We start from the raw sequence: 24,600 nt of genomic DNA on the forward strand, positions 1-24,600 counted from the left end.
CTGTTATTCTGGCTTGTGTGGTCTGTTTTTCTGGCTGGTGTGACCAGAATCTGTTCTTCCAAGTGGTGCAGTTTGTAGCTATTCTGACTGGCATGGCCTGCACCTGAGCAGTGGATATCTGCCAGAGGTGGGGGCTGGGACATGGAAGTGGGTGGGTGGGGTGGGGTAGGGTGGGATGGGTAGGGTTGGCCCTAGGCTGGAACTTCAGGATCAGAACTGAGAGCATTGGGAGGGTTCTGAGGGTAGGTGCAAATGGTGAGTCAGAAATAATACAGAAAATGAATGACAGACTCTTCGGATTTTTTTTTGTTTTGTTTTGTTTTGTTTTTTGCCAATGTTTTTTGTTTGTTTTAAGTACTGAGTTGGGTTTGCTGGGAACCCAATTCAAGTAGTTGCTATACTGTGGTCCCATTTTATACGTTATTTTTGTAGAGTTCTTTGGCTCTGTGATATAAAAAATTTTAAATTAGAATTCTAGAACTAAAAGGTATACCTCTTACTCATCTTACAAATGAAGGAACTGAAGTCCCAAGAAGCCTTGATTTATCTGTGTTTTATAGTTAATGGTGAGGGTCAGAAGAGATGCAGGGCTTCCCGACCGTCAGCTTAGTGATTTCTATAGTAGACTGCATGTTTCTTTTCTCCAACGTCATTTTATGTGTAGGATCCATAATTTATTGCACTTGGGCCAGTTGTCAAATTACAAGTTTGTGTATAATGTCCTGAAACTGAGGGCTTGTGGGATTAAAACCAGATAATACATAGAACCTGGGTAGCAGGGAGCATGATGAAATACCCTTGATCAAACTCCAGTTCTGTCCAATTAGAGGAACTGCACTGTTTGCTGTCTTCTGGGACTAATTCTGTCTTCTGGAAGGTTCTTCCTGTCCATTATTTCAGAAGACCATGCTCATGAGGACAGTAGGGGATCTGTGCTTCATTGGGCTTGAGCTTTGTTTCCAAAGGATTTTAATAGCTTTTTTTCACAATGCTACCATGAATTAACCGGGAAGCAGTATTTTAAAACATGTTCTGTGACCACACATCACAGCTGCCTTTCTGTCTGTCTTCATTCTGATCATCTCTGGCTACTTGAGTAGTTGCCATTCATTTGCTTATATCAGCAACTCTTGAAAGATATTGTGGTTTTATATTTGGGTTTTGGTATTAATTACTGCTGTGATAAATTGCCTCCAAAATGCACAAGAGATTAAATCCAATTTAGGGTTACTACATTTATTTACTGCTAGTAAAACTGTATTAGAGGCAGGCTTGGTTAATGGGTGACTTTCAGCAACGGGCCTTTGAATGCTTCAGCACTCAAAGAAAACCAAGAAATACCTCCCCTGTGCTTGAAAAGCTTCTGCTTGGGAGTTGACATCTATTCACTTACTTAACTGAAATGATTTTGGGGAAGAACCATTCACAAGGCTACATCTGGTGCTGAGAAGAGGGTTTTAAATGTGATTCCTTAGTTGGACATTTCTAGTGACAGCTTTTCTACTACGCCAGGAGAAAATGAGGTATGGGTGGGTTATTATCATAGTTTTTATTCTGCTTTAATAACAATATCATATTGTACTTGTCTTCAGGTTACTTCTTTCCTCTTGTGCTATATATCCTTTTGTGCTTTCTAGACTAACATTTCAGCATTAAAAGCTAAAACAAAGTGGTATCTCTGTCTCTGTGGTAGAAATAGTCAAACCAAAAGGACCTTATTTCTCCATAATCCTGATGAAATTAAAATGAGTTGTGGTCATGAATAGATAAAGAAAATGTATCAGATATCACCATTTTATTCAGTCTTGTACCAAAGGGTCTGTCCAGAAAAGCAAGCTAGGATGAGGGAAGGATACTATAAGAAAAGATGTAGAAATGAAAGTAAAATACCATTGTGAACATATGGTATAAATTGCCTATGATAAAACAAACAACAGCAATTAAAAAAACCTTTCAGAATTTCCCCAACTATGTTTATATCATGAACTGGTAAGTTTGGTGGAGTGGAGTTTTGACAGAAAGTCAGTAGAAGAACAGCAGCTGCCCTTCTGTAGACCAGTGGCAACAGCCAGACAGCACAAATGGTGGGACTCAGCGCCCAAAGCCATGCTACTTGTCAGACTATGATTGAGTGGGATACAACTCTTCCTGAAACTGCACTCTGATTGCTTTTGTTTTCAACAGTGCCCTTCTAGGAAGGATCCATTTCAGAGTCTCACATTACATCCAGTGTCTATCTCTTCAGTATGTTCCATTGTGTACTCCTTCTTCTTCTTCTTCTTCTTCTTCTTCTTCTTCTTCTTCTTCTTCTTCTTCTTCTTCTTCTTCTTCTTCTTCTTCTTCTTCTTCTTCTTCTTTTCTCTCTCTTTCTTCTTTCCTTTCCCTTCTCTCTTCCCCTTCCTTCCTTCCTTCCTCCCCTTCCCCTCCCTCCCCCTTCCCTCCCTTCCCTTCCCTCCCTTCCCTTCCCTCCCCCTTCCCTTACCCCGTCCCCTTTCCTTTCCCTCCCCCTCCCCCTTCTCTTCCCTTCCCTTCTGGTCCCTTTCCTTTCCTTTCCTTTCCTTCTTATTGTCTTTGGGGACTTGAGATTTTTGAAGAGTAGTGATCATGTATTTTGTAGAATGGGTCTTAATTGGGATTTGTCTAATGTTTTCTCAATATTGTATCACATCAGACCAGGGGTAAAGGATAACAACATGACTTATTATTGGTACAGTGAAATTTAAGGTGGCCTCTGCCAGGTTTCTTCATAGTGAATGAATGACAGTGGATCTCATTGTTGGGGAGTATGTTTCATCTTCCAGTAGATGTCAGTCTGAAGCTGCAGATAGTGCTGAACCCTAGAAATAACCATGCTTTTTACTTTATGTGCCTATACAAAACAGTTCAATTACAAGTTAGGCACTGTAAAAGACTTTTAAAGAAATAGTTAACGATAAACATAATTTAAAATAACGAAAGTGGTATGAATATGGCCCCTCCTTGTCTCAGTACCATTTTTAAAAAATTTTTAATTTTAATTTTTGCATTTGCAAGTGCATGGGTTCTGTTCACGATGCCTGTTTTGCTCTCTACCACGTGCTCCCAGGTTCCTTTGCCCTGTGCCCATGCACAGGCTTATGCCTGCATTGTCACGTGTACTTTCTTTCAAGAAGAGCCTGTGTTTGCCCCATAGAACCAACTGTTTAACTCTGCACAGGTGTGGCAGAAATGTCTACAGTGGCTTTCCTCCAGAATTTCCATGTTTTTGATCCAAACTTGCCCTGGAGTGTAGAAACCATCCCTTACTTCCAGTCAGTGTTTTGTTGTTGCTCCATTGATGAGATGCTTGCTCGAATCTTCGTTGGACTCAGTGCTTTCTGGCACTTCTCACCAAGAGTACATCTTGTCCATCTGCTTCCCACACAGCTGCTGTCTTCTTAACTGAGTACTCACACACTATAGCTTCTGCAGTTGGCAGTTCTTAGGCACAGCAGCAAAGCAGGCATGATTTGTCCTTCTGAGGATTTGTCCTTGCTTTATGCATCAGCATTCTTAGCACACAGCTATTCTCTTCCTAGTGAGGAACTTTTACTCTTTTACTCATAGGAAGTGCTTACAGCTTTGACATGTTCCAGTTTCTAACATCGCTGTATTCCTAAGTTTTGTGGACAGGACTGTTTGAAAGAAGGGCTACTTGCGTCTGTCATCATAAGCAGTGAATCTAATGAGCAGGGTATGTCTGACTAGCAGGCAGGCAGGATCTTCAGTGTGCATATGCTGTTGCTTAGGAAGAATCCATCCCAATGCATGGAATCAGAGTATACAATTGAAAACTTAAGGTGTGTTTATTTTGGGGTAACTAAAACCATAGAAGGTAAAACCACAGTATGGGGTCAAGGGAGGTGCTAAAAATTATAATATTAAAAGGTACAATTTCTATAGTAACACAATATAATTGACTTGAATTTAAAAAAAATTAGAGTTTATTGTTATTGGAAAAGTTACAAATTTTCATTGACTGGCATTAAATAGAATTTAAATGTACAGAAGCCCTTAAGGAAATGGTTTTGAAGTGGGTAGAGATAGGGCTCAGTGGGCAGAGTTCTTGCTTACATTGCAGAAAGCCCTGGGTTCACATCTCCATAGTACATAAACCAAGCTAAGTGGCCCAGGCCTGTGATCCCAGCAGGTGGCAGGTGCAGACAGAAGGATTAGGAATTCAAGGTCAGTCTGGCTTATGTGAGACCACAACAAATTAAATTTTTATAAAAAAAGACTTACCATTGGAAAAAACGCTAATTTTTTCCGGTGTTCTTAAAATTGAATCTCTAACAGATCTGGGGGCAGGGATTTTGGCCTTACTATTAACATCTTAGTAGAATAAAATACTATTGTGTTTTTATTTTTATTTTGATAGTTTAAATTAATTTTAACATTATAATTTTGAACTTAGGTAAGAGGTGTCCTCAAAAGTTATAAATGTAACCCTACAGGGCTTTGCACCCTGTGTCAAGGACCTGATTTTTCTGCTTTTGTATCTTGATTTAATATAAAACCATAGTAATTAAAGTTATGTATGGTATAAGAGTATACAAAATTACTAGTAGAAAAGATAACAAATTGATAAATAGAGTCATGTCTATGTGGAAACTTGTTTTATAACAAAATGTAAATCAATGGGAGAATGAATGGACAGTTTTAGTGTGTGGTGCTGGGACAATAGATTGTCCATATGAAAGGGAATGAGATGGGATTTCTCTACACATAACTGTGGAAGGAGTTAAATTATAATTTAATTTAGATACAGTTAAACTTAGTCAGGAAACTAGAAATTATAAATCTATAGAAGCACAACTCGGGAAAGACATAGACTCAGTACACAGCTGCCAAAAGAAATTAAAACACAATAGAAGGAGCTCAGCAGCAAAAAGACAACCAGAAGGAGTGAGTGGAGCATGCACTGCAGAGTAAATCAGGTCGGTGTCCTACGTGACCTGTCACTCACAGCATGGCAGGAAGTGTGCCTTTGCTGAGCATTTCTCGAGCTGCTGACTTATATGTGACAAACCAGAGATGTAAAGCAGGAAAGATCCCTCATTGCCAGGTCGATTGTCCTGTGGAAGGCACCAGACAAGAAGTGGCTTGACTCGGCAAGGTTTTTGCCATCTCTTTCCCACCCAGAGAAGTTTCAAAAAGGTTTAACTAAGATTCACCATGAGACAGTTCAACTTCTTACTTTCTGTATAAATGGCACCTTTCATTAACCCAGGATTATGCATAAAAAAGGTGATAAGGAATATTATTTATTTTGACATGTATTTCCTAATAGTTCTTAGAGGATTTTTAAATTATATGTTTTGAATATATTTTTTTAGTTCCCCCCCCCACCAAAATTTCAAAGGACAGAATATTTCTTTTTTTGGTAATGTTTTTATTTAAATTAGAGGCATGAATGCTTCACTTGTCAATCCCAGATCCCTCTCCCACACCTCCTCCCTTGTCCCTCCACCAGCTCCCCAACCCCCACCCAATTCCCACATCATTCCCCAGGGAGGGTGAGGCCCTCCTTGGGGATAATCTCTAAAGTCTTATATTTTTTATCAAACCCTTGTACCTTTAAGTGAAGATCACTCAGTTTATGGAAAATGTCTATCACTTAATCTAATTACCAAGACTAGTTAGCCTTCATTTTTACATTTATCTTACAAATCAGACATTTTTCACTAAAAGTCCACTTGATTTGATAACTCAAATGTGTTAATATATGTCACCATGACAACCATCTCATGACTGAATTCTAATTCTAATAGAAATAAATAGGGCACAGAGCCATACCATGTGTTGCCTAGATACAGTAAGATACTATTCCCAAAGTCTTTCTTCCTTTGTGTTTAGGAAACTTCCAGATAGATGATGTTATAAGTAACACAGCTGTGGAAGAGGTAAACTGTGTAACTAAAGAATCCACACTTATTGCTTCATTTCCTGATAGAATAAAATTCTATGTGCCCAAATACTCTATTTCTTAGCAGAATATACATGAGAGGTAAAGAGCAGGACCTTGGTGCAATGATCTATGAAAGGTAGATTCAGGGGTAACATTGTTTTAATTCCTCCCTTTTTATATCATCTTGGAAATTTCTACATTCAAAGAAGTAAGTAGAATATGTCCATCATACATATATGGAGTTAATGACAAAAGAAAATACCTAAACTCGTGGAATTAAACCAACTTTTAGCTATAAAATTTTATTGAGATAAAAAGATAGAGTAAATGTAAATATTGAAAGAACCTGGTAAAGTTGCTGGACCTCGGAGGTAAAGGAGATTCCTCAGAGGAACTAGGCAGGTGATTTGAGACATCAAAAAACAAGAAACATTTTGTTTAATGCACAGTAATGAAGCCTAATTATAAGATTTTAAGGAAAGGAATTTTTCACTGTGTCCATCAAAACAGCCTCTCCAGTATTAAGTCAGCAAGTTTTCTTCAATTTAAAGGAATGCTTAAGCTATCATTGAGCCAACACTGGAAAACAAACTTTTTAAGCATAGCTTTCAAGATGAAGATTTGATGCAGCCAGGATGCCTGGTCTCAGTGCTGAAAGCTTTTGATCACTTGCTGTGAACCGTGGATGGGTGGATGACAGTAGCTTCTTTGACTAATGCTTCTTACGCTAGAACTGGCCTGTTTCTGAGGCCTTGCCATTGCCACAGAGCAGAAAGGTCAGGACTTCCCAGCAGTCTAAGGGTCTAAAGTTGCTTGAGGACCAGACCCTTAAGTACGGTAGTCAGTGCACAGGCTCGATCTCAACACAAGATAAAATGGTGTTTCTTACCAATTTTCATGGAGTTGACAGGATCATGGGCAGAGGCTTTGCTTGAAACCATACAGGTTGTTGCCAACATTTTGCCCAAGAAACATTAACTTTGTATTTTTCTGTGTAGAACAAATTAAGTTTGTTAAAGATATCTTATACCCTTGAGTTTGAAGACTCTAAACACCTTTGGATTGGTAAGAAGAATGGAATATAGCACGCCTGTAACCCTGAAACACAACTGTGCAGGTGTTGCCCTATGGTGAAATGTTTCCCATTCAGTCTGGAGAAGTCTTGGAGGAGACCATATTTCTTTTTCCACTTGCATTTCCTCAAGTTTCTGACTGCCTTTACCCTCCAGTTCCTGCTCTGGCCCCCTGTGGGTGATGACCTGGGGGTGGGAGGGAGGAAGATATCTATAGTAAGACTGAGTGAAATTGTCAGTGATCATTACTATTAGCATGGCAGCTGGGGTGCTGGACACTACAGGCATGAACTACACTCCTCATCTTACTAGTTCTGAGGTGCCAGCCCATGCACACAACAGTTGGACTCTGAGTAAAAAGTGATGTATTAAATATTAAATTCCTTAAGAGGAGGGTGCCTATGATAGGAAAATGAATCTAGAAAAGGCTGTAGACACGCAGAACAAGACAGATGGAGAATTAAATGAAGGGCCTCAAAGGTCTGCTTCTGTTTGTGTCCCTACATCTGGCTAAGTAAGTAGGAATTGAACAAACTTCCTTTACCTGACTGCTGTGTCTCTAGTCTTACTGTAATGCCTTGGATAAAATGTTTTTATAGACTGTGGAAACAACTGATGGAAGAATTATATATGAGCAAGCCCATCTCTTATCAGGAACTTGAAATTTTGAATTGTCTGTCCTTTAAGGTGGAAAGACTGGAGGCAGGAAAGCAATGGTCCAAGGTGGCCAGTTGTGTCAGAACAAAGACAGGGAAAGAGAGCTGGCAGGTGAAGGAGGTAGTGGAGAAGTGGCCGAAGCGAAGCCTGGCTCAGTCGGCACCTGACTCTGCTGAGGCACTCAGAATCAAGGTGTTTCCTACGATGTTTGTAAGAACAGCTGAGGGCAAAGATGGCTGCGATGCCTTTTTTAATTAAATAATTTTAAAAATCATATGCGTATGGATGTTTTGCCTGCATATATGTCTGTGTAGCCCATGCATGACTGATACCCATGGAGGCCAGAAGAGGGCATCAGATCTCCTGGGACTGGAGCTACAGACAGTTGTGAATTGCCATGTGCATGCTGGGACTGGAACCCAGGTCCTGTAGAAGAGCAGCTAGTGCTCTTAAGTGCTGAGACATCTCTTCAGCCCTGATGCTGATTTCTTTAAGAAATGGTGTGTGTAAGTTGGATGTTAGAACAAATACATTATAAAAAAAAAAGAATTGCCTTGATCTCTTGACAGAAAAAGGTGACCAAAAAGCACAAAACATCAAAAAGATGTCTTAGCACTTAAGAATGCTTGCTGCTCTTGCAGAAGACCTAGACTTGGTTTCTATCACCCCTATCAGACAACTACAGGCCTCTGTAACTCCCGGGAATGCAGCTCCCTTTTCTGACCTCTGTGGGCACCTTCATGCACATGTACACACAGGCGTGCATGAGAGCTCACTCCAGTTTTTAAAAGGTCTTTTTTAAAAGGACATTCACATAAACAGGAAATTGGTGCTTATCAGTGGAGGGAAGCAGGTGTAGCAATGGCCTCCAGTGTCAAAGTCCCTTGTAAAGGAGACGAAGGAAGGAAGAAGACAGCAGTGGAATAAACCTTGACCAAGCAGAAGAACTTCAGGAAGAGAACAGATCTGATCAAAAAGACTGAAATAAAGTCAAAGCAAAGCCTGCACAGAAGACTTTGCAAAGGGAAACCAGAAAAGAAGCCAGCAAAAGACAAGCAAAGGCCAGAGACAAGGCGAGCTGAGCAGGATTGAGGCCACCCTGGAGTGCACAGAGCAAGACCTTGTCTTGATAGGTTAAAAAGAATGAAGGGTAGACAGAGAAAGAAGGAGGCAGGGAGAGGAATAAGAAGAGAGGGAAGGGGAAAGAAGAGATTGACAGTCTTAAGTGGAAGAGGAGAGCCAATTAGAACGCTCAGTTTCTGGATATAGGCCAAAATGCTGCTTTATGACTGCTTCTTGCTTTGATCTTCTCTTTGAAATTCCTGGTCATGACTGGGCAGAAATTTAACTACAGGACTTGGCTTCAGAGTACCTAGGCAATATGAGTCCCTTGCTTCAGGGATGGGTGACACTTAAGTCTCAGTTACCCTGTTGAACAATATCTGTTCCTTAGAGTACAGTGAAAGTGAGAGCAGCTTACACAGCTACCTGATTACATTAACAGTCTAGTCTGGTCTTGTTAGATAGTATCTGCTTTTTTTCTGCCAAGTTTAGAATCCCTGTCCCATTTTTGAAATGTGCTATTAAAATAGCTTATAAGTTTGATGTATTAGACATTTCCAGAGAGACTATGATACAGCAGTCTTGACACATGCTTTTGAAGTATGACTATGATGATTAGTAATATATGCTTTTCTTATTTTTAATAAAATAGAGTGTTTAGAAATATGCTTTAAAGAAACACAAACAAAATATGTATTGTGATACCAGCAAATCATAACTGAGAAGTCAAAACATCTGAGTAAGTGAAGAGACCTTTTGTTCAAGGAAAAGAAAACTCAGTTTCATGACACTTTCCCTCAAATTGATCCATTAATTCTGCCTAATCCTTATCATCTTCACACAGTTATTGTTGGTGGTGGTTATTTTGTTTATTTGTAAAGTAGTAAATCAATTCTATAGGTTCTATGGGACTCTGAAAGAACAAGACTATCCTACATTTATTTGCCTTCAAATTTCCTGATGTCATTATTTTTAATAGCCGAGTAATAGTCCATTGTGTAAATGTACCACATTATCTTTATCTATTCCATGGTTGAGAGACATACAGGTTGTTCTCAGTTTCTGTCTATTACCAATAAGGCTGCTATGAACATAGCTGAGTGAGTGAGTGGCATGATTGAGCATTCTTTGTGTATATGCCCAAGAGTGGTATAGATGGGTCATGAGATAGATGGATTCCTAATTTTCTGAGAAACTGCAATATTGATTTCCACAGTGGCTGTACAAGTTTGTATTCACACTTGCAATTGAGGAGTGTTCCCCTTGCTCAGTTCTCTCCAGCATAAGCTGTCATTTGTGGTTTTGATCTTAGCCATTCTGACAGGTATAAGATGGAATCTCAGAGTCATTTTGCATTTTCCTGATTGCTAAGGATGTTGAACATTTCTTTGTTACTTTTTTTTTTTTTGATGTCTAGTTTCTGGAGTTCTTTATGTATTTTGGAGATCAGCCCTCTGTCAGATAGACATGGGTTGGGAAGATCTTTTCCCATTCTGTAGGCTGTCATTTTGTCCTGTTAACAGTGTCCTGTGCCTTACAGAAGCTTTTCAGTTTCTTAAGGTCCTAGTTGTTAATTGTCAATCTTATTGTCTGTGCTACTGGCATTCTATTCAGGAAAAAAAACGCATCCTGTGTGAGGTAATTCAGACCCAGAAAGACAAGCATGCTATGTTCTCACTCGTAAAGTAAAGGAGAACCATGCTACAGTCATTAGGCCTAAGAGGGGCCACATGGATCTCCCTGGGAAGGGAAAATAGAGGAGATCTCATGGGTGACCTGGGGGCGGGTGGGGATGGGAACCTGAGGGATCAAGTTGAGAGGCAGATGGGCAGGAGAGTACTGAAAGAGATGGGCTGGGAAGTGGGCATGGCATTTCAGAGTAAGGTAGAAACCTGGTGCAAGGGAAACTCCCATAAAATTCCCCAGCTGAAACTTCTAACAATAGTGGCTAGGTAGCCGGAATTGGCCATCACCTGTGGTCAGACTGGTGACTACCCCAATTGTCATCAGAGAGCATTGATCCAGTAAATGATGGAAACAGATGAAGAGACCCGCAGCCAAATATTAGGCCAAGCTCATGGAATCCTGCTGAAGATAGGGAGGAAGGATTGTAGGAGCCAGAGGAGTCAAGGACATCACAAGAAAACCCACAGAAACAACTAACCTGACTCATAGGAACTCACAGAGTCTGAATCAACAACCAGGGAACCTGTATGGGACCAACTTAGGCCCTCTACTGTATGTGACAGTTGTGTGGCTTGGTCTGCTTGTGGGACTCCTAGCAGTGGGAGCAGGGGCTGTCCCTAATGCTTTGGCTGGCACTTGGGAACCTATTCCTCATACTGGATTGCCTTTCCCAGCCTTAATACAAGGGAAGGTTCTTAGTCTTACCACAGCTTCATGTGCCATGCTTTTTGTTGTTACCCATGGGAAGCCTGCCCTTTTCTGAACAGAAACAGAGGAGGAGAAGACTGGGGAGAGTGAGGGGGAGGAAAAGAGGGAGGGGAAACTGCCATTGAAATGTAAAGTAAATTAATTAATTAAAAATTTAAAATACTACAATAAATGAATTATCCTTTATGTTATAGAACATTAATTTTAAAAACTCTGCTTTATAAAATAACATGACCATAGTCAAGAAACTAATAGAAAAATTTTAAAAAGGTCCTACAATCTTGAGAACACATATATAATGCAAACAAATATACATACAAAACTCTGTGTGTGTGTGTGTGTGTGTGTGTGTGTGTGTGTGTGTGTGTGTGTATTTCGAGACAGGTTTTCTCTGTGTAACAGCCCTGGCTGTTCTGGAACTTGTTTTGTAGACCAGGCTGGCTTGGAACTCACAGAGCTCCACTTGCCTCTACCTCCCAAGTGCTGAGATTAAAGGCAAGAGCCACCATGTCCAGCTGCAAAACATTTTTTTTAATTCAAAAGACTAACCGTAATATTTTACTTTTTATAAGTAATCCAGCATTCCTCTGGGTGCTGAGGAATAAGTTGGACCTTCTAGCTATCTAGCAGGATACACTTATGGGTGTGGACATGAAGTATTTGAGTATACACAAGTGCAGTCACCAAGCCTTATTGCTCCATTTATCACAGGAAGTACCAGACTTATGCAATATTTGAAGAAAAGCTGTTCCACTTGTATGGATTCTCATGGGAGTGACCACAGGCATCATGCCAATTTAATCCCAAGTATTAAATTTAGGGTTTTAAATGACATGTAATAGTATGATTTATTTTCTGTCTTGAGCTTTATAGGGCACATAACAAGATCCTATCCTTACATATTGCTTTTTATTTTTAGAGTCAGAGTGATGATAAAAATCTAAGCTTAAGAACTGTCAAATGATTTACGATATTTCATTTATTTTTCAAAGGATTGGAATGTCACCAGTGAGCCCATTAGAATTGTAGACTTAAAGTACCACAATTTTTAAAAAAGACCAGCTGCATAAACAAGTGTGCAAACTTTGTAATTTAATTCCACATGATTTTTTTTAACACTTCAAAGTGCCAAGGAAGGCTGTTTTTCTTAGGTCATAAGTAGTTGTCTGAGTCATAATGACCTCAGACCTTCAAGCTCATTTTAAGACCTTCTCTCTAAAATGCTAATGCTTCTCTATTGTGTTCAGTACGACCTCAAGTCATCTGTCTATGTTGTGTGTCCTTTCTTCATGAGGTGACCCCAATACAAGTGGGATGTGGAGGAACTGAGACTACCTGTGAAAAGATTCAAGTCTGTAGCAGGGATGAGGAGTATAATACTTTGAAGAATGTGCTTCTATTCCTTTTGTTTCTGTTGCTGTGATTAAAAAAACAGCTTAAAGGAGAGAGGTCATTCGAACTCACAATTCCAGGTTACAGCCCATATTGTAAGGAAGTGAAGGCACCATGATGCAGCTCGTCACATCTACAGTCAGAGAGGGGGGGGGAGGGAGGGAGAGAGAGAGAGAGAGAGAGAGAGAGAGAGAGAGAGAGAGAGAGAGAGAGAGAGAGAGTGTGTGAATGGGTGCATACCTACAAGTGATGAGCTCACTTTCTTCTTCATTCAGCCCAGGACCTGGCCCATGAAATGGTACCATCCATGATCTTAGTGGATCTTCCCACTCGCTCCACCTGAACTAACATGATCAAGATAATCTCCACAGGCATAGCTATAGGTCAACCTGATCTCGATAGTCCCTCATAGAGACTCTCTTCCCAAGTTATCCTAAACTATGTCAAGTTGACATTTAAACCACTGGAATAGTGGTGAAATGCTTTAAACTTCAAAGCTTAAAGGAGTTATCTGTTTTGATTATCATTTTTTTAAAGTACCAGCTATGGAACACAGGGTCTTACACATGCTAAACGAGTTCTCTGTCCCCACCACTGTTCACTCATATACTTAGTTTTGAGGCAGTTATAAATGCACATGAACTTTTAATAAGTAATATACATGATATTATATGCCCTTCTCAGTGGTACTTTCTAGAGCAGTGGTTCTCTGGGGGGGGGGAATGGAAGCAGGGCACAACCCCTTTGTGGGGGATAGCAAACAACCTTTTCACAGGCATTATGTGTCAGATATCCTGCATATCAGATATTTACATTATAATTTGTAACAGCAAAATTATAAAGTAACAATGAAAATTTTATGGGGGAGGGGTCACCACAACATGAGGAATTGTGTTAAAGGGTCACAGTGTTAGGAAGACTGAGAAACAATGCTCTAGAGTATTAATATTAATGCAACCTGTATCGTTTTCAGAAGTCTCTAATTTTTCTTGAACTCGTGTGTGTGTGTGTGTGTGTGTGTGTGTGTGTGTGTGTGTGTGTGTGTGTGTGATTCTTATTTCAGGTATTTGTAACTATGTTAAAAATGAAGGTTTCCATCACAGAGGTTCTTCATTGCCTTTTCATAGCCCTGTTCATTTAGCCTCTCACCTGTCTCCCTCCATCCATAAGCCCTGCCAATTGCTGGTATCTAATCTATTTTCATAGTGTTTACATTTCAGTATTGCATAAGTAGACTATTAAGTGAGTAACCTTTTAGTACATTTTCATTTAGCATAGTTCCTTTGATATTCAAATCATTACATGTATCAAGAGTTCATTCCTTTCATTATCCAGTAGTAGTCTGTCACAATATATTTTGATTTTTTTGTTTATATGTGTGAGAAAATAATGTAGTGTCACTTTAAAAGTACCAAAAACATTACATTGTTGAATCTGACTTGTTAATTGAATTTTGACGTGCTAGTCATTTAGATTAGGTTTGTCTGAACATACTAAGAGCAGATGAGTCAGTGTTGGTATACTGAGACAGTTTCCAGTGGGAAAGAGGAGCAACTTTTCTACTCCCATATTCATCCAGATTAAAAACCTGCAGGGATGGGAGCACCTGGCAGCTCTTCCTTCTGGCTTCCTTGTGTGCAGCCTGTGATCACTCAGCTAGCCGTTCATAAGACCAGGGTTCTCCACGTCAGTCTCCTACCTGTGTGTCTGTGTTGGCTTTTTTGTCTAAATGATTGTTTTCTTTAATTTTGTCTCACTAAAATACTTCTGCCCTTCTTCTTTCTATGCCCTTTCCCTTTCTCTGCTTCCCTAGAGAGGGTGAGTTAAGCAAGACTCTGCAACTGTTTTAGAGTTGACTAGGAAATGAGCAGTTTGAACAGAGGAAGGGGTGAGGGACTATGCAGTGACAAGGAGAACAAGGTAAGTAGCAGGAACTGGATGGGGCCAGTGTTGCTGTGCTGTTTAGGGAATGAGAGAGACCACAGTGTTAAGAAAGTTCTCTGACGTCAGACAGTAAATAGGGGAGATAGGTTTTGAGTGCAAGGATCTTGTCCCTAAGGGTCATGCTGGTCATGCAGACAGACAGGAGCCAACAAGCTTAGGGCTGGGAGCTCAGAAAAGAGGCATCTGAGCTACAGAGTAAGAATACCAAGCTTCTGGCGTTTAAGCGGTCAGTGAGGTAAATAAAACCATAACTGGGTGAGATTCCCCAGAGAGAAGGTACACAGTGAGGTCTGATGTTTACTTAGAGGATCCTCAGCATTCTCATTCATATGCAGTGAGAAGCAAGCAGTACTGCAAAGGTTGAGAGCCATAGTCATTTAGTCCTAAAAGGTCAGGTATGATGAAGACAAAGCAGACCCTATGAATGGTGTTGGCAGAAACCATCTTGGAGAATGAGGGCAGATGTCTAGAGAATGAACAGGAGACAAGACACTAAAATTAATAAGAGCACTTAAGCAATGATTCACAGAAGTTTATTTGCAATAGGGAATATTTAAACAGGCCTGTGGGCTACAGCTGCAGGAAGTTGTAAGGCCACATGATATTACTGCTGTTGCTACAGTAGAGACTTGGGTTTATTTAAAGCCAGTGCAAGGAAGGGGTCTGCTTAAGGCAAGAGGAATGCTGTTTCTGTATTGTAGAAGAAGCAGGAGCATGTAGAAATCTAGCCTGAGCTCAGGGTCTAGTCTCTGTAAGGAGGAGAGACAGCCCCATGTAGTGTCAGGACAGATCAGGCAGGAGAGGGCCTTCTGTAGACTGTGAATAATACTGGGAAGGCAGCAAACTCCCTTTGAGCAATTAGTATTTCTATGGGGAAAAGGGGAGAAATGGTGCACATAGAGGAGTGTGTAGTACAGGTTTGAGGAGTGAGGAGGAGAAAGTTTAGGCTAGTCATTTGGAAGCCTGGCTCTGTTGTTTTCAGAAGAGGCAGAGCAGTGACCTTCACACTGCATCATAGACCTCCTTTTCTGAGTAGGTAAGCATCTGCAAGTTTAGGGAACAGAGGTGTTTTGGATATAGGGAAAGATTCAAGTCAGACCTATATCTTATGATGGTACCCATTTTCCAGAGGATGAGCTCAATGTTAAGGCACAACATTGAATCCTTAGAGTGTGTAGATATTACCATTGGAGGACATTGCAAATGAGAAAGAAGTAAAATGTTGTACTGTAGAAAACGGGGAATATATTTTTTTAAAACTGAATATGTGAGTATGAGCATACCAGTGCTATGTATGGTGGTTTAAAGGAGAATAGCCTCTATAGGCTTGTGTGTTTGGGTAATTGATCCTAAATTGGTGGAACTGTTGGAAGGATCCTGAAGTGTAGTCTTGTTGGAAGAGGTGTGTTACTGGAGACTAGCTTTAAGATTTCATACCATTTTGAGTTAGTCTCTGTCTCTCTCTGTCTCTGTCTCTCTGTCTCTCTCTCTTCTACTTGTTTTAAGATGGAAACACTTAGCTCTAGCATGTGAGCCTGCTGCTATGTTTTCCTCCGTGATGGTAATGGACTCTTAACTCTTAGGAGTTATAAGCCACAAACAAATCCTTTCTTCAATATATTACCATGGTCATCGTGTCTTATCAAAACAATAGAAACATAACTAAGAGAGAAGTTGATACCAAGAGTGTAGTATTGCTATGATAGACTTACCCATGTATTTTGGGGTTTTGTTGTTATTGTTTTTGTTTGTTTAAGAATATAGAAGGCTTTCAAACTTTGGACTTGAAAAGTGATTGATCACTGTAATGTATAACTTGGAAGGTAGTGCTGGAAACAGCTTGGATTTTAGAGGCCCAGTTCAAGAGGTTTCACAGGGGAACAATTTTAACAACTGGGCTAGAGATCATTCTTGTGAGAGGCTGGAAAAGAATGTGGCTGCATTTTGTCCTCTTCCTAAGAACTTGCCTGAAGCTAAATTCAAAAGTAATGAACTAATTTCTTTGGAGGAAATTTCAAGATGGTGTAATATTGTTTTTGGGTGCATGGTTATTAATAATCACTGTTAAGCATGTCTACAATGAAAAAGAGCAAGTGGGACAAAACAAAATATAAAATGTACAGCTTGGAGAGAAAAGGATCAATACTTGAAGCTAAGGTTTGTGCCAGAGGAGATAAGGAAATTAATGCAAGGCCTGATCCCAACTTGAATAAAGGGAAAGGTGCTCTTAGAATAAGAGCTCAACCAGCTAGTGTCTCTGTCTGTCCTCAAAAGAAACTCTTAAGTCCTGACTACATGACACTTCCTCATTCTTATGTTCAATCCTCTGTAGCTCCTGCTTTATCAGGGGTGGGGTCAACACCATATCTTGCTTTTACCTTAGTAATTTTCCCATTAAGCTAACTGCTATCATAATCCCTTTCTATTTATTAAAGACCCTCCTCAGTCATCAAAATCCTATTTAAACTATCACTATTACTGTATAAAACCATTGCCTCAGTTAAACAGCACAGCTTAAGAGGAAATCATCTTCATAATAATCCACAAGTAAAAATGCCAGTAGAAGGAAATATTTCCATGAGATAATCACACTGTATTAAATGTGTGGGAGTCCCCCCCACCCATTCATATCATGCCAGATACCAAGGAAAAATGACCATGGCAAACGTAAAGGCACAGCAGTAGCAAGAGACATCCTAAGGCCAAAGCCCTCAGGGCCTTGCCCATCTTAGGTTCGCCCACCAGAGCTTTGCTTCCTAATGGACAGTTTCCTGAACTTCAATTGTCATCTGCTGCTCCTTTGACATGGCCACTGGCACTGTATTAACACAGCAGTAGAAAAGTCTAAAAACTATGTCACACATGTGGTCAGAAGACAACTTTCAACAGTGGTTTTCTCCTTCTACCTTGAGTTCTGGGGATGAAATGAAACCCATGTCATCAGGCTTGGGCTGCAAACGCCTTTACCCACCGAGCCATCTCATTAGCCCTGCTATCATATCCTAAAGCAGATACTTGCAATGCTTTATTTATTTTACCTTAGTTTTGGTAAAAGAGTTTCCTTGGTCCTGGATAGATGGCTCAGTGTATGAGAGCATTTGCTGCTCTTGCAAAGGTCTCATGTTCAGTTCCAAACATCTACGTTGAGTAGCTCACAGCAGCCTGTCACTCCAGTGCACCCATATGCATGTACACACACACACACACACACACACACACACACACACACACACACACACTTAGATACATACACATGCACATATACATACATATTTCTTTTAATTTTCTGACATTTTATGTGAATCTGGATTTGTATTTGTGTAACACGAGTCCTAATACGTCTCAATAATAAAAGCCCAGAGTCAGATACAGGGGGAGATGCTGAGAGATCAGAGAGATGAAGGAGCAAAACCACAGCCACCTACCTGCTCAACTTCCCAGCCAAAAAGAGACTGAGCTCCTGTCTCCTCCCATCTATATTCCTTCCTCTGCCCAGCCATCTCACTTCCTGTCTCTAGCTCCCTAGTGCTGGGATTAAAGGTGTGTTACCACCATTGCCTGGCTTCTATGGTTAGCTAGTGGCAAGCGCCACCCTCTGATCTTCAGACACACTTTATTTGTACAAACAAGATATCACCACATACTTGTTTTAGGGAATTTTTTTCCACCAGTAGGACTCTTCAAACAACTTTTACAGGACCAGATTTTTACCTTGCTTAACATGCTTCTGTATGTGTGCCTATTCGTTAGATAAATGGTAGGGAAAGTGTTAAATACTTCCGACACATTTTATTTGGTCAGGAATTTTTTTAATAAATTATAATTTCGCAATGGGCCTCTTCTTTATAACCTGCCAAGAGAATTACTTTCCCTTAGCCAATTAGAATTTTTATTTAAGATAATGGAAAGTACCTGTCATAAATGAAATATTCTGAGTGTGCGTGTGTGTATGTGTGTTGCTGTCTTAAGACAGTGTTGATGGGCATCTAAGACTGGCCTGGAGCCTGCAGTAGATCTTCCCCAGTGCTGGAATTACAGGCTGGTGACCCAGTACACCTGGCTAATTATGTTTGTATACATATATGTGGTGTAGGTCTCTGCGTGCCTATGCCAGTGGAGGTTAGAAGTCAGCCTCACCCATCATTCTTTAGGAACCATCAATCTTGGTTTTTTTTCTAATTTTTTTATAACATTGGTTGATTGATTAAAGTAGGTGCATGTGAGCACATGCGAGCACAAGCATGAACAAACACATGCAAGAACAAACATGTGTGCTCTACAGTACAAATGTGGAGATCAGAGAAAACTTTCGAGCATTGATTTTCTCCTTCTACAAGGTGGGTCCCAAGGGCTGAATTCTGGTTATTAGGCTTGGCATCAAGTATCTTTACCCACTAATCCATCTTGTCATCTCAAATGGAATTTCTTTTTTCTATTTTCTTTTCCCTCTTCCTTTTCTTCCCCCACCCTCCCTCCCTCCTTCCCTTCCTACTTCCCTCCCATTCTCCCCCCCCTCCTTCCCCTCTCCCCTGTCCTAATTGCCTTGGAAATTGGTTTGTAAGCCAGGCTGGCCTTGAAATTGCCTCATGACAATGGAAGGAATTCTACAATATTCTGTTGCCTGTCCCAGTAATGAGTCACTTCCCAAACTTCATGATGTCAGAGACCCACCAATAACTCTCTGGAAGAAACTCAAAGGCCAGATGTTGCTCGTTTATTTGCATGTGAAATGGGCTGAATATAAATGGGTCGAATATAGTCACAATGATTTAGTAAGCACACTGGATAGCAGTAAAACCTTTCAAGGAACTTCATGTTGACTATAGTTTAGCATGCAAGTCTATGTACACAAATGGATTTCTTTGCTTAGGAAAGCAAAACAAAAATGTACGAAATATATCTGAAGATAAGTACAAGATATAAAATGCAGCAGAAAGCACAAAGCAATAACCAAAATATATAGCCTTCCCAGAGAACTATACAGGGAAGTGACTGGAGACCCCCTCTACATTGCTTCAGTCAGGTGGCCATGAGGGTGCTGAAATGACTCTAGAAGCCTGGAAACTCAGTGATTTTCTATGACCAATTGTAGAGAACAGGCTGATGCATTGCTAGGTCAGTGGTATCCCAACTCTTAAGTACCAGGACATTTGGCAGTAGCATCCAGAACAGGAAACAGGAAACACAAACTGTGTAGACAGTAAAAGGTTAAATTAACTATGCCTTTATGTTCCTGTCAAGAGTCAGAGAAATACTTGATGTTCTTGAAATATGTGTCTCTGTAATTGAACTAAGGTTCTTGTGATTGTGTGGCAAGTACTCTTCTGACTGCCAGCTCATATTTTTTGTTATGAAAATTTCTATTAAATTACATTATACTCAGATATCCTAAAATCAGTTTTTACAGTGACTCTCTTAGATATTTTCTATTCTAGAATATATCAGATTTTACTTCTGAATTTTGAAAGAAAACATGCTTAGTGTAACTTAAGTTTTAACCCTATTACTTTGAAGTTGGCTTAGAATAAAGAGAATTGACTTAGAAAACAGCATAATTGTTATATAAAATGCTAAAAAGGAGATTAATTTTTGTCATTTAGTTTTAAGAATAACACTGTAGGTGAAAGGATGATGTATTTCTGGAGATTTTTTCCTTGCCAACATAAAAAGAAAGATTATGTTAAAGCCTCCAGTTCTCAAATGGAAGTGAGGTTTTAGTCCTTAAGATAAAGCCCCTTTCTGCTCCCTTTTCCCACCATGCAGCCCCTGTGAGAACAAGTTTCTTTCTTACTCTGTCTGGAGAGATTTTACAGTGTTGCACATCTTTCCACTAGGTCTTTCCCAGCTGCGGATTGAGGGGCTAGCTTATCCTTCGCTGTTCACTAGAGGGCTACAGGACTTCAGCATTTCTTTTTTTTTTTTTTTTTCTGAAATTCCCTCCCTCTGTTCTATTCTGTCCGTCTGCTTTGGACCATCCTCTGTCCAAGTCTGTCAGATCCTGTCTATCCTTCCAGATCTCACTAACAGGCTCCTTCTCATTTGCCTGGCTCCAGCTGGGAGGACTCTCCAAGCCTGCTTTGTGTCCTCAGCCTGTTCACCTGGTTCTGGGGATACTGGTACACAGGTTCTTCATCTCACTCCCAAGAAGCTGGGCAACTACCAGCCAATCCCTTTCTTAATCCAAGCATCAGCCTCTCCTTTACTAAACAGGGAGCTATGGCTCAATCTCCTCCAAGATCTGTTTTTCAGACCATGTGACCCTCTACCGTGTCTGTCTCATGACATTAAAGCAGTGGAACTGAAACAGCACATTGTCACTTTTATCATTTCACTCAGACTTCTACTAAGGAAATATTGACTATTATAATCTAAGTAATCATCACGTGTCAATAAGCATTTACTCTGAGCCCTAGATGGTGTTTTATGAAGGCTGTGAAAACAGGGAATTAGAGAATACAGACCACTGTGCCCAGTGTCATTGCCTCTTTCTTTCAACTCTTCTCACTTACCCACGTGGGTCCTTCCTGGTTCTGATCATAGGAGTGGTCACAGTGTGTGTGTGTGTGTGTGTGTGTGTGTGTGTGTGTGTGTGTGTGTGTGTGTGTGTGTGTGTGTGTCTCGGGTAGGGGGGTATACGTGTTGAGATCAGAGGTCAGGTATATTTCTTTTTTTTTTTTTTTCTTTTTTTTTTTTAATTTTATTTTCCAGTTTAAATTTAGATAAGAATCAAGGTTGCTTCACAAGTCAGTTCCAGGTCCCTCTCCCTTTCCCTCCCTTCCTCCCGTGCCCTCCCCTCCCCCCCCCCCCCGTTATCCTCTCATTTCTCCAGGGAGGGTGAGGCCCTCCATGGGGGTGTCCATAGTGTGTCATTTCATATAGGGCAGGGCCTAGACCCTTTCCCAAGAGTTCTGGGTGAGAGTGCACCTCACATTGTTCTATTGGAGTCCAAAGTCCGTGTGTATACTTGGGATGGGTACTGATCTGCTGCCCAAGGCTCAATAGATTCCCTAGGCCTCTTCACTGACACCCAGATTCAGGGGGTCTTGATCAGTCCCATGCTGGCTTCCCAGGCTAATGCCTGGGATTCAAAAGTTAACCTTTGTCTGGTCAGCTGTTTCTGGGGGTTAAACCAGCCCAGTCTTAAACCCTTTGATCATCAGTCCTCCCTCTCTGTTACTGGCTTTCTTGAGTTCAGCTCAGTACTTAACCAAGGGAGTCTGCCACTTCTTCGATCAGCCACTAAATAAAGTTTCTGTTTCCCAGACTCTCTGGCCATAGGATTGTAGGCTGGCACTCCCCAGATCTATGTCTAAAATCCATATATGAGAGAGTACATGCCATGTTTCTCTTTTTGTGACTGGGTTACCTCACTCAGGATGGTTTCTTCTAGTGTCATCCATTTGCCTGCGAATCTCATGATTCCATTATTTTTTTCTGCTGAATAGTACTCCATTGTGTAGATGTACCACATTTTCTCTATCCACTCTTCAGGTGAGGGACATCTAGGTTGCTTCCACGTTCTGGCAATTACAAATAAAGCTGCTATGAACATAGTGGAACAGACCTCTTTGTTGTATGAATGGGCATCTTTTGGATATATGCCTAAGAGTGGAGTTGCTGGGTCTTGTGGTAGGTTTATTCCCATTTTTCTGAGGAATCTCCACACTGATTTCCAAAGTGGCTGAACCAGTTGGCACTCCCACCAGCAATGGAGGAGTGTCCCCCTTTCACCACATCCTCTCCAGCATAAATTGTCATTAGTGTTTTTGATTTTAGTCATTCTGACAGGGGTGAGATGGTATCTGAGAGTTGTTTTGATTTGCATTTCCCGGATGGCTAAGGATGTTGAGCACTTTCTCAAGTGCCTCTCAGCCATTTTAGACTCCTCTATTGAAAACTCTCTATTTAGTTCTGCAGCCCACTTTTTAATAGGGTCCTTTGGTGTTTTGGAGACTTGCTTCTTGAGTTCTTTGTAAATTTTGGAGATCAACCCTCTGTCAGATGTGGGATTAGTGAATATTTTTCCCATTCTGTGGGCTGCCTTTTTGTCTTGCTGACTGTGTCCTTTGCCTTACAGAAGCTTCTCAGTTTCAGTAGGTCCCATTTATTAATTGTTGATCTTACTGCCTGTGCTACTGGTGTTATGTTCAGGAAGCTGTCTCCTGTACCAATTCGGTCAAGGGTACCACCCACTTTCTCTTCTAAGAGGTTCAGTGTGGCTGGATTTATGTTGAGGTCTTTGATCCATTTGGACTTAAGTTTTGTGCATGGTGATAGACATGGATCGATCTGCATTCTTCTACATGCCAGTCTCCAATTATGCCAGCACCATTTGTTGAAGATGCTTTCTTTATTCCATTGTATATTTTTAGCTTCTTTGTCAAAGATCAGATGTTCGTACGTGTGTGGGTTAATACCCGGGTTTTCAATTCGATTCCATTGGTCTACCTGTCTATTTTTGTGCCAATACCAAGCTGTTTTCAGGACTATAGCTCTATAATAGAGCTTGAGGTCAGGGATGGTGATGCCTCCGGACGTTGCCTTGTTGAACAGGGTTGTTTTGGCTATCCTGGGTCTTTTGTTTTTCCATACAAAATTGATTATTGTTCTTTCAAGGTCTGTGAAGAACTGTGCTGGGATTTTAATGGGGATTGCATTGAATCTGTAGATTGCTTTTGGCAGGATTGCCATTTTTACTACATTGATCCTACCTATCCAAGAGCATGGGAGATCTTTCCATTTTCTGAGGGCTTCTTTAATTTCTTTCTTTAAAGATTCAAAGTTCTTACGATACAGGTCTTTCACTTGTTTGGTTAGCGTTACCCCAAGGTATTTTATGTTGTTTGTGGCAATTGTAAAGGGTGATGTTTCTCTGATTTCTCTTTCAGCCCTTTTATCATCTGTATATAGTAGGGCTACTGATTTTCTTGAGTTGATCTTGTAGCCTGCCACTTTGCTGAAGGTGTTAATCAACTGTAAGAGTTCCCTGGTAGAGTTCTTTGGGTCATTGATGTAAACTATCATATCGTCTGCAAACAGTGAAAGTTTGACTTCTTCCTTCCCAATTTGTATCCCCTTGATCCCCCTTTGTTGTCGTATGGCAATAGCTAGGACTTCAAGTACCATGGTGAAAAGGTATGGAGAGAGTGGACAGCCTTGTTTTGTTCCTGATTTTAGAGGAATTGCATTGAGTTTCTGTCCATTTAGTTTGATGTTGGCTGTTGGTTTACTGTATATAGCTTTTATTATGTTTAAGTATGTCCCTGTTATCCCAGATCTCTCCAAGACCTTTATCATGAAGGGGTGTTGGATTTTGTCAAAGGCTTTTTCAGCATCTAGTGAGATGATCATGTGATTTTTGTTTTTCAGCTTGTTTATATGGTGGATTACGTTGATGGATTTTCGTATGTTGAACCATCCCTGCATTCCTGGGATGAAACCTACTTGATCGTGGTGAATGATTGTTTTGATGTGTTCTTGGATCCGATTTGCCAGTATTTTATTGAGTATTTTTGCATCAATGTTCATGAGGGATATTGGTCTGAAGTTCTCTTTCTTAGTTGTATCTTTGTGTGGCTTGGGGATCAAGGTTATTGAAGCCTCATAGAAAGAGTTTGGCAAAGACCCTTCTGCTTCTATTGTGTGGAACACTTTGAGAAGAATTGGTATAAGCTGTTCTTTGAATTTCTGGTAGAATTCTGCACTGAGGCCATCTGGACCTGGGCTTTTTTTGGTTGGGAGACTTTTGATGACAGCTTCTATTTCCATAGGGGTTATAGGTCTATTTAAATTGCTTATCTGTTCTTGATTTAGTTTTGGCAACTGATAGCTGTCCAGGAAGTCATCCATTTCCTTTAAATTTTCGAATTTTGTGGAGTACAGGTTTTCAAAGTATGACCTAATGATTCTCTGGATTTCCTCAGAGTCTGTTGTTATGTCCCCCTTTTCATTTCTAATTTTGTTAATTTGCGTGTTCACTCTCTGCTGTTTGGTAAGTTTGGACAAAGGTTTGTCTATCTTGTTGATTTTCTCAAAGAACCAACTCTTCGTTGCGTTGATTCTTTGTATTGTTTTCCTGGTTTCTACTTTATTGATTTCAGCCCTCAATTTGATTATTTCCTGGCGTCTACTCCTCCTGGGGGAGTGTGCTTC

At 40.4% G+C, this 24,600-nt stretch overlaps 1 protein-coding gene across 8 annotated transcripts in view; it reads left to right on the forward strand.

The window, feature by feature from the left end:
* The window catches only part of Znf438 (zinc finger protein 438), a 141,392-nt gene that overhangs the window by 45,888 nt on the left and 70,904 nt on the right, over positions 1-24,600 (forward strand). The window contains exon 1 of one of the 8 annotated variants that reach the window (XM_040755339.1): positions 14,313-14,424. The exons of the other annotated variants lie outside the window; for them this stretch is intronic. The gene's annotated coding sequence lies outside the window, so the exon portion shown is untranslated. Of the gene's footprint in view, positions 1-14,312; positions 14,425-24,600 lie in introns of those variants that run through there. 8 annotated transcript variants of the gene reach the window in all.

Source organism: Mesocricetus auratus, unplaced genomic scaffold (assembly GCF_017639785.1).
Source record: "Mesocricetus auratus isolate SY011 unplaced genomic scaffold, BCM_Maur_2.0 Super-Scaffold_100013, whole genome shotgun sequence".
In the NCBI taxonomy this organism is placed as follows: Eukaryota; Metazoa; Chordata; class Mammalia; order Rodentia; family Cricetidae; genus Mesocricetus; species Mesocricetus auratus.